Source organism: Sus scrofa, chromosome 8 (genome assembly GCF_000003025.6).
Source record: "Sus scrofa isolate TJ Tabasco breed Duroc chromosome 8, Sscrofa11.1, whole genome shotgun sequence".
In the NCBI taxonomy this organism is placed as follows: domain Eukaryota; kingdom Metazoa; phylum Chordata; class Mammalia; order Artiodactyla; family Suidae; genus Sus; species Sus scrofa.
This window is the reverse complement of record NC_010450.4, coordinates 1,579,330-1,593,782: the sequence shown is the minus strand read 5'-3', so window position 1 is coordinate 1,593,782 and position 14,453 is coordinate 1,579,330. Positions and strand designations below refer to the sequence as shown.

Sequence of the window (14,453 nt, the reverse complement as noted above, 5' to 3'; positions counted from 1 at the left end):
CAGTGCCAAGGCGTCAGCTCCATGGCCCCTGCTCTCCCAATGAGGAAGTGAGGCTGAGTGGGCTGCAGCAGCAGCCACCCAGCCAGCACCGCCTGTGTGGCCCAGAGTGGGGCCACTGCACCCACAGCAGGAACCCCGGCATTCCCACGCCTGCTCTGAGGGAGGCCCTTACGGGGAAGAAGCCTCAGGACCCGCCCTTGGGGAAGATGCTGGCTCCCACCTGGTGGAGAAGCCACCAGCCCAGCAGGTAGCTGAAGGAGGGCCCTGGGCTCTGGGCAGAAGGCCAGGGCCCCAGGGCGGGTCACACCACGTGGGGGACGCAGGAACTGGCCAGCCTGTGCTTGTGAACTCGGTCTGCTTTGATTTGTATCCAGAGCCCAGGGGAAGTTGGGTCAGGAGACTCTCCCAGCCGCAAGCCCCATCCAGAGCCCTGCTCACCGCTGCCAGTTCCCCAGTATTGGGGCATGGGGCGGGGGGCAGTCCTGCCGGCAAACACTGTACCCTTTACCACCGACCCAAGCTGGCCTTGCCCTCCATCCGGGGCTCCCAACGTGCTGGGGAGGCAGCCACCTGTGACTCACATCCCCGTGACAACACTTCCACCCAGACATGGTGACACATCAGCCTGCACCACATGCCGGAGCCAAGCAAGACCATATGGGAAGTGTCCTGGACAGGAAAGAGTCTGTGCAAAGGGCCTGGGGCTGGGCCGAGAGGAGGCACACACTTCCAGACAGAAGCGACAGAGGCAGGTCTGGTCCAGAACCACTTGTCAGGGCCACGCGCCCAGCTGGGCGTGGACGGCATCAGTCAGGCCTGGACTTCAGTCCCAGCTTCGCATCTTTGCATTGGGGACCGGGTACCAATCACTTCACTCGGGAGTTCCCTTCGTGGCTCAGCGGTTAACGAACCCAACTAGGATCCATGAGGATGCAGGTTTGATCCCCGGCCTCGCTCAGTGGTTTAAGGATCCGGCGATGACGTGAGCTGTGGTGTAGGTTGCAGATGCGGCTTGGATCCTGAGTTGCTGTGGCTGTGGTGTAGGCCGGCGGCTACAGTTCTGATTCAACCCCTAGCCTGGGAACCTCCATGTGCCATGGGTGCGGCCCTAGAAAAGGCAAAAAAAACCGCACTTCACACATCCCTCATTGGGCTCATTGGTCAGAGCACCCTGAGGCCCAAAGAAGGCAGGTCCCAGGAACCCCACCACAGACAGCCGCCCCAGCACTGGGTCTCAGGGCCTCTGTGGGTGGAGGGCACCCAGCCCAGATCCCAACACCAGGGCAAGATGACAACAGGGGAACACAGTGGGGATTCAAAATCACACTGGCGTCAGAATAGAGGAGGCAGCCAGGGAGATCCAGCCCCCACGGCTCCTTGAAGGAGCCAGAGTGGAGACCAGAGGGTGACCCTGACAGGCACACTGCAGGGACACTTGCTGTCTGCCAGGGTCAGGTCAGGACAGCTGTATGAGCCCTGCGCACAGACAACCACCTGCCAGAACACCCCAGGGTGGGCCACCAGGGACCCTGGCCTTGACCGCAGTAGCATCTGTTCCATTACTCATCTCTTTAGGACCTTTCGTGCCATGGTGGCCTCCCTCAGACCACAGGAACCATAAAGCCTTTGGGTCCCTTACAGCATTCACCAGGTCAGGGCTCTGGGGTTAGGCCAAAGGGCACCAGAGCCCAGGGGCATGAGGTGTGCCCCCAAGCTGGGCTCCTTATAGAATATACCTCTGGGGGGGGGGTCCCTGGACTATCATTTGTCCAGGAACCTGGCTTACCATCTGCCCACCCTGCCACAGGCCAGAACCTGTCAAGGCCAAGTCTATACCACAAGGCCCTTCCCGCCTTCTTTTCACTTCAGTATTTTAGGGTTTGGTCTCTTGTCAGTTCTTTTTTTTTTAGGGCCACACCCGTGGCATATGGAGGTTCCCAGGCTAGGGGTCAAATCGGAGCTGCAGCCTCTGGCCGACACCACAGCCACAGCAATGCAGGATCAGAGCCACATCTGCGACCTACACCACAGCTCACAGCAATGCTAGAGCCTTAACCCATGGAGCGAGGCCAGGGATTGAACCTGCGTCCTCATGGATGTTTGTCAGATTTGTCTGCACTGAGCCACGACGGGAACTCCAGTCTCTCGTCAGTTTTAACCCATTTGTTTTTATCCTTTTATCCCTAACATTAATATTTTTAAGCAGTTTTCCAACATTTTTTTTGATGCTGTCAATTAATTTTCACTCTCCGAGTTTTTAATTCTATTGTGTAGTTTTCTGCTTTTGGTCACCTTTTATTCCTTGATAAAGTTGAGACCTCAGGAGAGCTCATGTTTGGGCCTGGTCTTGCCCACTCGCTGGCTATGTCCTGGGGTCCCCCACAGGCTGGGAGAGGGGGGCACCACGTGACAGGTCAGCCCCTCTGCCCAGCTCCCGTGGCTGGGGCCTGGGTCTGTGCCTGGGCAGAGGCCGGGAGTTAGAGACAGGCCCAGAAGGGAGGAGGCCAGAGAGAGGCGGCAGGAGGAGGCATGGACAGAGGGCCAAGAGAAGGAGGAGCAGACCAGGCCCCAGGGCTGGGGAACTGAGAGTGGCTGTTCCTCCTTGGCCTGGGAAGCCCGGGTCCAGGCTGGACCGATGACTCATGGCCGCTGGCTCCTGTCCGAGCCCCCCAGCATGGGCCTCGGGGGGCCTGGCTGGCTTCACCATTCCCAGACGCCCTCACACTGCCCTATTGTTCGGAGGCCCAGTGGGGAGAAGGGGCTGGCGGTGGGCCCAGCGCCGGGCTCCCCTGCCCTCCTGGGCAACCTTGACCGACAGGACAGGGGGCAGGAGGGGTCTCCCTCCAGCCCCCCTGCCATCCTGCACACTGTCCCCTGCCCAAGGTCAGTGGCCCTGGGGGACCCTGCACCCCACCCCCCACAGAGCCGCTGTTCCAGCCACAGCTAAGGTGACCCTCAAACGCAACTGCGCTTAGCTTCAGGTTCAAGGCCTCACCCCCTGGCGTTCGACCACCTCACCCCCTCCCTGACCGCCTCCCACTGTCCCCATTCGGCAAGCTCGGGTCACCTGGAGACACACTGATGCCACAGTCAGGGCAGGAGGGCCCTGGGGACTCCAGGCCCGGCCCTTCGAGGGTGGACGGCTCCAGTCAGGGCCCCCTGCCACCAGAGCCTGAGCTCTTACCCCGCCAACCACAGCAGCCTCAGCAAGCCTCACCGGATCCCCACCGGAGAGTGCCTGTCTGACCCTGCCATCTGCCCCGTAGGACGAAGCAAACACTCATCTAACCTCGGCCAAACAGGCTCCCCGAGGCAAGGTGGCTTCTGATGGTCAGCAGAGCCGGGGACCAAGTTCCCGAGTGCCAGTCCTAAGGCCTTCTCCCGGCTGGGGACCTGCTGACTGGCTGCGGCCGCCAGTACCGAGGCAGGGAGTGGGGTGGGGAGACCCTAGGCTCGGCGGTACCGCAAAGACACCCTCCCCTGCTCAGGAAGCCAGACACAGGGTCACACCACCGTCAGCCAGAAAAGCCAGCAAGAGGATGGGGTGGGGTGGGGTGTCGGCGGGCAGAGTCAGTGCCAGAGCCAGACCCCAGCTTCAGCAGGCCTGCCTTCGACTCCACCGGGCCCGCTAAACCCCCGCCCCCACCACACCCGGCCCTCCGGCAGGTCCCAGACCCCTGCTTTCACCCTAGCCGCTTCACAGCCGCTGGTGCAGGGGTATTTGGGAGGTGATCTCAACACCCCAGAGTGAGCTTTGAAAGCACAAACTAGACCCTGCTCAGAAACCCCTCCATGTCCTCAGGCCCCACCTCTCCTAGGGCCCCTCTGCCTTCTCGCGGCCACCCTTTCAGAGCCTCCAGGCCAGCACCCAGCCAAACCCCTCAACCTGGCCCCTCCCTGTTCCCACCCCAAAAAGGCCCACCTTGGGTGTCCCAAACAGCACCTCCTACACTACTCTGGCCGCTGGAAGGGCTAGCACGGCGCCTGCTGCCTCACTGCCTGCACCCGTCCCCACACCCAGCCCTGGCCCAGTCCCAGGGTGGGGTGGGGGGCTGCAGGTCCTGCAGGTGGTGGGGGAGTCGACAGGGAGGCCCCTGGGGTGGGCTGCCCCTTCCTGCTTCCATGGCCTCAACCCTGGAACAGCTGGCCCTGGGCACTCGGCTGGCAGGAATCTTGGGCTGGAGGCAGGGCCTCCTAGATCCGCGGAGGTGGTGGCAGCGGGGTAACTTCCTCAACCCTCTTCCTTCCCCAGAGACTTCCTGCCCCCGGAGCTGGCACAGCCACCACTGACCACAGTACTTCATCCTCCTGGTCACCTCAGGGGGAAGGCTGATCTGAGAGAGCTCCCATCCCAGGTGGCAAACCCAGGCTGGGGCCCAGGGACCCCGGGATGGCGGTGGTCAGAGAGAGTCCACCCTTGCTCCATTTTATAGCAAGTGGACACCAGGGACACTGAACCGGGCCAGAACCCAGGCCTGTGCCCAGTGTGGGGCTCTCCTGACACTCTCCTCTGTCAGGCCGGTCCTGGCAAGGCCCCAAAGGGACGTTATTCCAGAGTCTCCTGCCCTATGGCCTCTCCTGAGCAGCTACCCTGGGTGGCAAGGAGCCAGCCCTGGGCGCCTCGGCCCTGGTCCATGCCAGGCAGCAGAGTGGGGGGGGCGGGGTCCCCTAGAGCGGCATGTCCTTTTCCTGGGTGGGATTCCAGAGAAGTCGGGAGGTGGGGGGAGGGCCTTGTGGGGTTAGGGTGGCTGGGTGGGTGCAGCACAGTACCAGTAAGGTCCTAAGACAGAGTGGGGTGACAGCTCCATCCCCAAGCACCATCAGCTCTTGGAGGTGAGCAGGGGGCCGCAGTGGCCTGGCACTGACCTCAAGGGCTGGAGCCCTCTGCCACATCCAGCTCACAGCCGAGTTGCTCTCGGGGATCCTGCCCCCACCCCCAGCCCCTGCTGGCCACGCTGCACTCCTAGAGGTTTAGGGCCATGTGGGAAGCCACCACTCATCTTACACTGAGGGGCAGAGAGTCAGCCACTCCATCCTCAAACCCAGCTCATGACCAGCCAGAGGGCACCCCGTGGTTCAGGGCCTGCTGGGGAAGGGCCTTCCTTCTCTGGCCTCAGGTAGAAGGGAAGCGGCTGGGGCTGGGGCGGGCAGTCCTCGAGGGACAAGGCAAGGGCTGCGTCCTGAGAGTCTTGCCCTGCTCCAGCCCGGGGGCTGCTCCTCCCACTTGTCCACACAGGGCTCCCAGCCCCACTCGTCAGCATCCTTCCCACTGCTCTCCTGCTGGCTGCACCTCTAACCTCACAGGCCCCGCCTCCAGAACTGGCTCTCTGGGACCCAAAGACGAGGTCCCCACTGTGGCCAGTGGCTCAGGGGGAGCCCAGGATGACCCCAGTCGAGGCCCCAGCATGGGTCTCTAGGAAGGAACAGCCACCGAGAAAGGAATGGGCCCGAGAGTGGGGCGCCGCAGACTCCCTACCTCCGTCTCCCTGTCTGAACCATTCAGGGGCCCCTGAGACCACATGGTTGGAGTGGGGACTGCTGAGGGTGGCAGCAGCTGGACCCCAGGACCAGGGAAAGGGGCAGCCTGATGGCAACCTGCAGAGGTTCGAGTGAGGCCGCAGCACAACCACCCACTGGGATCTGATCAGAAATTTCGCCCACCAGGCGGGCAGCAGAGGCCTGCCCAATGGCACCTCCGTCTCTGATGCTGAGCGGGAGTTGAACGCGCCCGCCTGCAGCTGGCAGGGCTTCTGGGTTCCAGGAGCTCTTGGGATGCTCAGCAGGGGGCCCTCCCTCCTGGGGGCCAGGTGCCCATGGGCACTTTGGGCACAGGTGCTCAGGGGCGGCCCTGTCTTTCATGAGCCCCCAGTTGGGCAGGGAGAAGCAGACAGAGGAACATGGTGACAGGGCACAGGTTGGGGGCTTAAAGGGAGCACTTAGCTCTGGGAGGCCGGGGACAGGGCCCAGCGAGGTCCCTGAGCACCGAGCAGGACAGACACCCATGCCTTTTATTAAACTGTCTCTGAGGCAGAGAGCTGAGCTGCCACCTATCCATGCCTGGCCCAGGGTCTGGTACAAAGGGCACCCAGCATGACGAGAGGAGCGGAGGCCTGGGGGGCAGCAGCTTCTGGAAGGGGATCCACCACCGCCCCAGGGGCAAGGGTCGGGTGGAGGGGCAAAGGCCAGGGCCCGAGCCGGGGCCCTAAGTGGGCTGTGGATATCGCCCCTGGCCCCCAAGTCTCTGGCGCCAAGCCACGGCTTCCTCTGCCATTCCAGGCCCTATGTTGATCCCAGACCTCTCCTCATCTTGCCAGGGGCAGCCAGCAGTGCAGGGTGGGGGCCAGGCGGGCTGCTCCGGGCCCAGGGCTGTGGGTGGGGCCACAGAGGCAGCCCAGGGGGTGAGGACACCCAGCTCTCTAAGGCCATGGAACAGGCTCTGGGGTTACAACACGCCCTCGGGCAAGGCTATAGGAAACCTGCCAAATGGAGCTTTGGGCTCTGTGCGGGGTTAAGTGCCGGGGTCTGTGAGGGGTCTGTGCGGGGTCTGTGCAGGGTTAAGTGCAGGGTCAAGTGCAAGGAGGCCCCAGCTTGGGTCTGAGGGTGTGGCCTTGACGGGGCCCCCACAGGGCTGGAGAATCCACAGTGCGGGTTTTTCCGCATCTCACTTAGCTCTCCCGAGGATACTGTGAGTTAGAACAGCTTTTACCTCATTTCACGGGAGGGACCTGACGTCCGGAGAGTCGCTGGACATGAAGGGGTCCAGGCTGCTCCAGCGAGGAAACGCGGCTCCCTCTGTTTCCTGGGAGGGCCTCTGTGCTGGCGCCCAGAAGCCCCTGGAAGCCTTCCCCAGGCTGGCTCAGCTGTCAGCCACCAGGAGCCCACCCTTGTCCCAGCATGTGTGGCGCCACCTCAGGGCTGTCACCCGTCATCTTGGCGCACCCTGGGCGTAGGGACCTCCCCTCTCTGCAGGCTCCAGCAGGCAGACGCCCCACACCCTACCCAGTGGCCTGGAACGAGCAAGCTTGGCAGTAGGCCGCCCCAACCCTGGGCTCAGCCAGCACACAATAAACATCTGATTCACAAGGAAGCAGAGGGCACTTCTCGGAATCAGAGCACAGCTGCAGGGAACAGGGTACGGATACCACCAGGGTGGCCTGCCATCCCCCCAGGCCCCGCTGACCTCCCCAGGGCATTGCCTCAGGCGACTGAGACCACACCCTTCCAGGAGGCCAGCTGGCAAGGCCATGGCTAGCTAGCCACGTGGGCCGAGGGTCAGTCATCTCTGGACCTTGGGGTCATGGGTGACAGAAGCTCCAGTCCTGCCAGCAGGTTCCAGTGCGGATCATGACCAGTGGGGCAGGGGCTCACCTGCAGGCGGGACTCTCAGAAGTCCTGCTGCTTCAGGAGAGGGAGGTGGGCGGACCTAGGCATCGCCTGGGAGCCCGCGCCACTTCAAGCACCGTGAGACCCCCTTCCTCACCAGGGCCCAGCCTGGGCTTGCACTTCACTTAGATGGCTCCTGGAGTTCAGGTGCAGCTCAGGAGACAGGCTCCCGAGCCCACATCTGCCCCATGGCCCAGGGCCGCAGGCTTTCATCGCCTGATAGTCGGGAAGGGCAATTCGCTGAGGAGGCTCAGGTCTCCCTGAGAGGCAGCGCCATGTCTCCGGGCATCGCCCTGGCCGCTTTCCAGTGCCCAGGCCCAGGGACAGTAAAGAGGGTGACCAAGTGGCAGGTGCTGTTGGACCTGCGTGCCTGAGGCTACAGAGCCCAGAATGCTTCCGTGCCCCCCACTTCTGGGACTTAGGTCCCCACATGTGTGACCATCCCCAGCCCTTGGATGACTGCAGGGCCACTAGAGGCCTTTCAGAGACAGGTCACCTATGTGGGGGAGGGTTTCAGCCTCCTGACAGCCCCCCTCGCCCTGCCTCCCAGGCCCCTCTGCACTTTCATCCACTGGCCCGTCCACCCCCTCACCACATCCTGTGCACACCAGGTCACTCTGGTCAAACTGGTCTGCTACCCTCCCCCTGCCAGCCTTTGGTTCAGTCTGTTCCCGCCTTCGCGGCCGTCCACACGGCTCAGACAGCTCTCCTCCGGACTGCAAGCCCTCATGCACTGGCCACCCGTAGCCCACCTCCCTTGGTCAGGTGACCTAGTGCTGGCCATGTTCCCTGGGGTAATTAAAGAACCACATACTGAGTGGTTCTTACTGGGGCCACCTACTTTTTTTTTTTTTTTTTTGGCTTTTTAGGGCCGTACCTGTGGCCTATGGAAGTTCCCAGGCTAGGGGTCAAATCGGACCTACAGCTGCCAGCCTATGCCACAGCCACAGCAACATGGGACCCAAGCTGCGTCTGTGACCTACACCGCAGCTCATGACAACACGGGATCCCCAACCCACTGAACGAAGCCAGGAATCAAACTGGCATCTTCACGGACACGAGTCAGATTCATTACCCGCTCAGCCACAACAGGAACTCCTGAGGCCACCTTCTAGCCAGCCAGTGAGAAGAGGGCAGGTGTCCCATAATAGGGCGTCAAGGACAGAAGCCAGGAGGACCCAGGTACCTCCCTGGGCCTGGCCACTCCTGAGAGGCTTGGGCCTTTGCCGTGAGACCCAAGCAGGCAGGGACCTGGGAGCCTACCTTTGCCCCAGGCCTCTCCAGGCCCAGCCCCACCCCCACTCCCAAGCCCAGGAGGCCCAACCATCCCTGTCCTCAAGCCCTCGGGGCCAGGAAAATCACCCCCAGCAGCAGCTCACTGTCACTGAACACTAACCATGTGCCACCACCAGCCCCTGGACAGTCACAGCCATCTAAGATCACCCGGCTGGTAAATGGTGGCTGCCAGATTCAAAGTCAGAACCCAGCCCCTCTGTGACAAAGGCTGGGCCACTGTCTCTCTGCACCCCTTCAGCCTTCCCACATGGAGGCCTGCAAGCTTGTGTGCATCCATGTTGGGGGGGCGATGGGGGCTGACTCAGCACCTCACTTTCCTCTGTCCACGTGAACAAGAAGGGCCAAGGGCAGCCTGGAGTCACCCATCCTCCTACTTTTCCCAGGCTGGCCTCCTCGTCGGGTTCCTCCCTGAGCCTGTAGGCCTGGGGGACGCCCCCCAAAAAGGCTAGGCTGTATCAGCACCCCTCTCTCCAAACAGCCAAAGGGGACTAGACTCGGCCATCTACCCATCTGTTCTGCCTGTCCCCCTGGCTAGGGTGTGCCCCACACACAGCCAAGTGGCAGAGTCGGGGTGCAAGGAAGTGGAATTTGACGGGGTCCCTACCCCTTGGCGCCTCCATCCTGGCCCCCTGGCCCACCCAGAGTGGAGCCCTGGCTCCTGGAGGGCCCTCTGCAGGGGTGTCCTGGGTACAAGTCACAGTGGAGGAGGGCCAGCGGGTAACAGAGCCCAGTCCCCTCCTCTGGTCCCACAGAGCCGGGGCCAGGGGGCTGCCCCAGGGCCACACTGCATCAGTGCTGGGCTAGACTTAAACCTGGAAACCTACCCCTACTCCAGGACTTGCCGTGCCCCCTGGTCATCAGACTGTGCTCAAAATATTCTCACATTTTCTCATCATTATGGCAAAGCAACATTTCCTGAGCCCCTTCGGTGCTGGAGCCTCGTTTCACGTGTCATCGTCAGATAACATGCAATCCCAGAGGTCCCACACAGACCCCCCAACCCAGGCCAAGGGCATTTATAAGGGGCACTTTACTCAGCATGGCCACCTGACCAGCAAGTATAGAAGTCACCAAAGCTGACATACGGGCAAAGTGAGGCACTCAGGGAAGATGTGAGGCAGTCAGGGTCCCGCAGGGTGGCAAAGGGAGCGGGCTCTGGCTGAACGCTGCTCCAACAGGCCAGCTCAGAACCCCAGCCACAGCGACTATCAACACTTCACCAGGGGAAGCAGAGGCCAGGAGCAGCAGGGAAAGAGCTGGGCTGCTGGGAGGGCCGGGTACATGTGGAAGGAAGGCTGTCCCCAACCCCCAGACACTCACTGTTCCCCAGAATAAGAGTCGCAGACACCCCTAGGCCATGGGGCTATCAGTCACTCACACTTCGGTGTGAATTCTCCAACAGGCGGCTTTTCTCCACCCTCCGCGGCACACAGGCTGAGGGAAGGAAAGTTTGCATTACCGGGAGGAGGTGGAGGCAAATTCCGGGCCTGGGCCTTCAGAGGCCGGTCGCGTACGTGTAATGGGGCCTGCGGCCGTCGGCCAGCCCCAGGGGGCTAGGGAAGTGGGGGCTAGAGGGACGGGGTGGGGGTGCGGAACAGATACAACGCCACCGCCCCCCGCCCCTAGGCCTCCAGGGTGCACCCCAGGCACACCTCGAACCCGCTCATTTCAGGCAGTGGTGCTCCGAGTCTGGGCGGGCGCTAGAACTGACCGCCCCGCGCGTCCTACAGCGAGGACCCTGGCCCCTGGGATTCCGGACGCGATCGCGCCCCTCCCGTCCATGCCCGCCGCCCAGCCTTACCTGCCGAGGCTCTGCTCCCAGCCCGCGTCAGGGCCCTGCGTCCGGCAGCGGATCCCGCCTCGGCGGCCCGGCGTTCGCGCCCGCCGGGAGGTAGCCAGGAGCTGGATCCCTCCCGGAGCTGGGCCCGCCCCTCCTGGCTGGCCCCGCCCCCCACAGGCTCCTGCCCCGCCCCGCCCCCCCGGCCCGGCTCCCTCAGTCCCCCAGCGCGTCGGGCCCCGCCCACCCCCGCCTCCGCGCCTCGCCCCCACCCTCCCGGCCCGCCCCTTCGACCTGGTCCCGCCCACTCCCGCCCGGCGCCGCGTTGCCCGGCTCCGGGCCCCGCCCCTTCGAAACGACCCTGCCCCTTTAGTCTCCTCCCCTCCCCCACCCCCACGCACCCGGCCCGAGTCCTCTGGCCCCCGGGGCCCACCTCGCCGACTCCTTTTGCGATCTGAAGGACGCGATGCAGCCCGCAGTCCTCGGGGTTCGAGGTTTGGGCGCAGGGTGGGGATCAGGACCTCAGAGTCTGGGGGTCTCCCACCTTTCCACACTCCTGCTCCCCAGGAGGAGAAGGCAGGAGTTGGCTGCACGTGTGGACCCACCATCCCTGCACAGGCACCCTCTAGGGTTCAGTAAATGCAAGTGCGTGTCCTGCTCAATGACAGCCGGTGGCCCCACCGGAGGGGGTGTCGTCCTCCAACCCGCTGATCCTGATCCTGTAGGAGGAGGCCATGTCCCTCGCGGACCCCATCCCTGCCTCCTTGGTCTCAGGTCTGGAAGGGAGGGACAGGGGCATGGGATGACCCCTCCCCTGCCCCAGGAAGAAGTCTTGCTGGGAACCCAAACTTCGGAACCTGGCCCTTATTTCAGAAGAGTCTCTAGGGCATTTTTCCGCCACTTTGAAGCCAGGACACAGTCCTTGTACCAGGTCTGGACTCTCTTGGCCCAGGGGTCTGATTCCAACACTGGGAGGCCCAGAAAACAGGGTACTTTAAATTTTGCCTCTGGGAGTTCCCTTTGTGGTGCAGGGGAAACTAATCCGACTAGGAACCATGAGGTTGCAGGTTTGTTCCCTGGCCTCGCTCAGTGGGTTAAGGATCTGGCATTGCATTGAGCTGTAGCGTAGATCGAAGATACAGCTCAAGTCTGGCGTTGCTGTCGCTGTGATGTAGGCCTGCAGCTGTAGCTCCAGTTAGACCCCTAGTTTAGGAATTGCCATATGCCCCAGGTGTGGCCCTAAAAAGACCAAAAATAAACAAGTAAATAAATTAATTTTGCCTCCTGGGAGGCTCCCAACCAAGGTCCTTCCCAGAAGTTGTGGGGGGATGGGGAACATGAGTCCAGCTTTAGACGCAGATCACTCTGTTTAAGGGGCAGGGCCCTGGGGGAAAGGGAGCTTGTCAGATCTTGCAGAAAGGGCTTCCTGGGAGGAACTGGCTTCCTGGAGGGGCGTCCTAAAGGGCGGTGTGAGTGGTGGAGATAGGGAGGAGGTGTCCCAGGGAGAAGCAGTACGGCGGGCACGTTTGTAGGGGACTGGAGCTTCCAGAGAAAGGCCTGAGGAGGGGGCTGGGATCCTTGGTCCCAGAGCCCAGGAAGCAGTAAACAGGGGAAGGATAGGATCTGGCTGGCGGCTGAAGAGGCTATGGGGAGGGCAGAAGGCCAGCGCACCGAGGCTGGATTGTCCAGGTGGGAGGCCAAGGTCTGCCCCTCTGTGTGGCACTGGGCATGAAGGGCGGAAGTCCAGCAGGGCAGCCACAGCAGGCGCTGGACCAGCCGCTCTGAACAGGCAGGATGGGGAGCAGCCAGGGGCTAGAACTGGGTTAGGCTGAGTCCGAGAGTCCCAGGCTGTGGGGGTGCCCAGAGTTGTAGCTGAACATGGGCCATGTCCACCTGTCCAGAGCTGCCCAGGTGTGGGTCCCAGGCCCCAGAAAGAGGAGGCCTGGGCGCAGCAGCACACATGGAGTCAGAGACATTGAGCGTGGGGGCAAGTGGGAAAGGCCAGAGCCAGGGGACCAGGCCATGAGCGCAGGCCTGGGGGAGATGCCTGCGCCCCCTGGAAGGAGACCGGGACCAAGGCGGGACCACAGTCGAGAGAGAGCCAAACCAGAGAGGGGCACCCAGAGGCAGGCGAGGCTATGGGAGAGTATTCAGACAACAGGGCCCCAGTTTCCTCAACTATGAAACTAGGGGGGCCATCTGCTAGGGTGGCAGGAGAATTTGATGGAGGATGGGAACAAGCAGAGTGCCCAGCACCCCAGCCCTTCAGCCCTAAGATGCTCACCCTGCCGGGCCCAGGGCCACCCCTTGCCCTGTAACTGCACCCACCCACAGCACAGCCCCCTCTCAGGGCTCAACTTGGACCCCAGAGGTCCTGAAATCTCCCTCTCCCGGCCCCAAGAGGCCATCATGGAGGTGAGCAGACTCAGCCACCATCGGCACCCCCTGGTCACCCTACTCCTGAAACAGGACTCCACGTGGAGGAGCTCAGTGCTGGCTCCACCGGCTGGAGCCCCTGACAGGCTCATTACCTCCAGGCTGGACACGCGTGCTCCCCGAGGCCTGGCTCAGCAGCCCCCGCACTGGGACCCTGGGCACCCTGAGCCGATGCGGGGAAATCCGCATCCTGTGGCTCGTGGAAGGGCAGGGCGGGCAGGGGCTGGCTTTAGATGCCAAACTCGAGGTGACAGAAGCCAGGAGAGGCCTCACCGTCAGGGTCACTGCAGACAGTTTGGACAGACAAGGTGGCCCAGAGAATTGTCCCCCAGGAGTACAAATCCACCTCCAGACAGCCTCTACTGTGGACAGATTCCGACCACCCACGTACATTGTCCCTGTCCTTCCTCCCCGTCCAGCCCCAGCCGGCCAGGGGGAGGGGACCCTGGAGGACCTCAGGGCAGCTTGGAGCAGCCTGCCCAGCCAGGAACTACAGGAGGCAGAGGCCAGTGGAGCTGGTAGGACCCGTGTGGGTGAGGAGGATCTTGCCTCAGGGAGGGTGGCAGGCCAGTGCTGCAGCGGAGCGGGGCTGGGTTGGGGGGAGGCCCCCTGGCTGGGCAGGGGGAGGTGTGGAGGACCTCCGAAGCGCATGTCCATGTTTTAAGTACACAGGTGGGGAGTTCCCCTTGTGGCTCAGTGGTAATGAACCTGACTAGTATCCATGAGTATGGGGGTTCAGTCCCTGGTCTCACTCAGTGGGTCAAGGATCCAGCATTGCTATGAGCTGTGGTGTAGGTCGCAGACGTGGCTCAGATTTGATGGTGCTGTGGCTGTGGTGTAGGCCAGCCTGGTGCTGTGGCTGTGGTGACCCCTAGCCTGGGAACTTCCATATGCTGCAGGTGAGACCCTAAAAAAAAAAAAAAAAAAAGCACACAGGTGACACCTGAACTATATTCTTGGGACAATAACCAGAGAGCAGGACCTGTCCCCGCTGCCATGCACTCTGCTGGGATAGCCGTGGCTGCAGATTTGATGGATTGTGCCAGGGCCCAGAGCATTCAGAGGCAGCTGCAGTCTGTGGGTGGGGGCAGGGCCCTGCTAAGATCAGGATGGGGAGGGCAAGATCTGCTGCCAACTCAGGGCATTGCCTCCGGCTTTAAGCAGCACCTGCGTGAGCCCTGACTGTGCCCAAAGTCACCGCCAGCCACTGTGGTGACTGTGTCAGGCTGATGACTCAAGGCCCACTCAGGGGCTCTCCCCGGATGTCTTCAAACATCACAGGCTTGGAGCTCCCTGGTGGAGCTGGTACTGTCACTCCTGTGGCCTTGGTTACAGCTATGGTGTCTCCGGTTCAATCCCTGGCCCAGGAACTTACATGCACCACAGGCACAGTGAGAAAAAAATAAACATCACAGGCTTGGCTGTGGCATAGGCTGGCAGCAGCAGCTCTGAATTGCCCACTAGCCCGGGAACTTCCACATGCCATGGGTACAGCCCTGAAAGCAAGCAAGCAAGCAAGCAAGAAAGAAAGGAAAGGAAGGGAGAGAGGAGGGAAGGGAGG

General features: G+C 62.3%; 1 protein-coding gene across 10 annotated transcripts in view; it reads right to left on the bottom strand.

Moving 5' to 3' along the window:
* The window catches only part of SH3BP2 (SH3 domain binding protein 2), a 35,870-nt gene extending 25,256 nt beyond the window's left edge, over positions 1-10,614 (bottom strand). For 3 of the 10 annotated variants that reach the window (XR_002346531.1, XR_002346528.1, XR_002346534.1), the window contains exon 1: positions 10,481-10,614. The gene's annotated coding sequence lies outside the window, so the exon portion shown is untranslated. Of the gene's footprint in view, positions 1-9,999; positions 10,114-10,480 lie in introns of all 10 variants that reach the window. The other 7 variants (XR_002346532.1, XR_002346529.1, XR_002346533.1 and 4 more) reach the window with 6 other exon arrangements.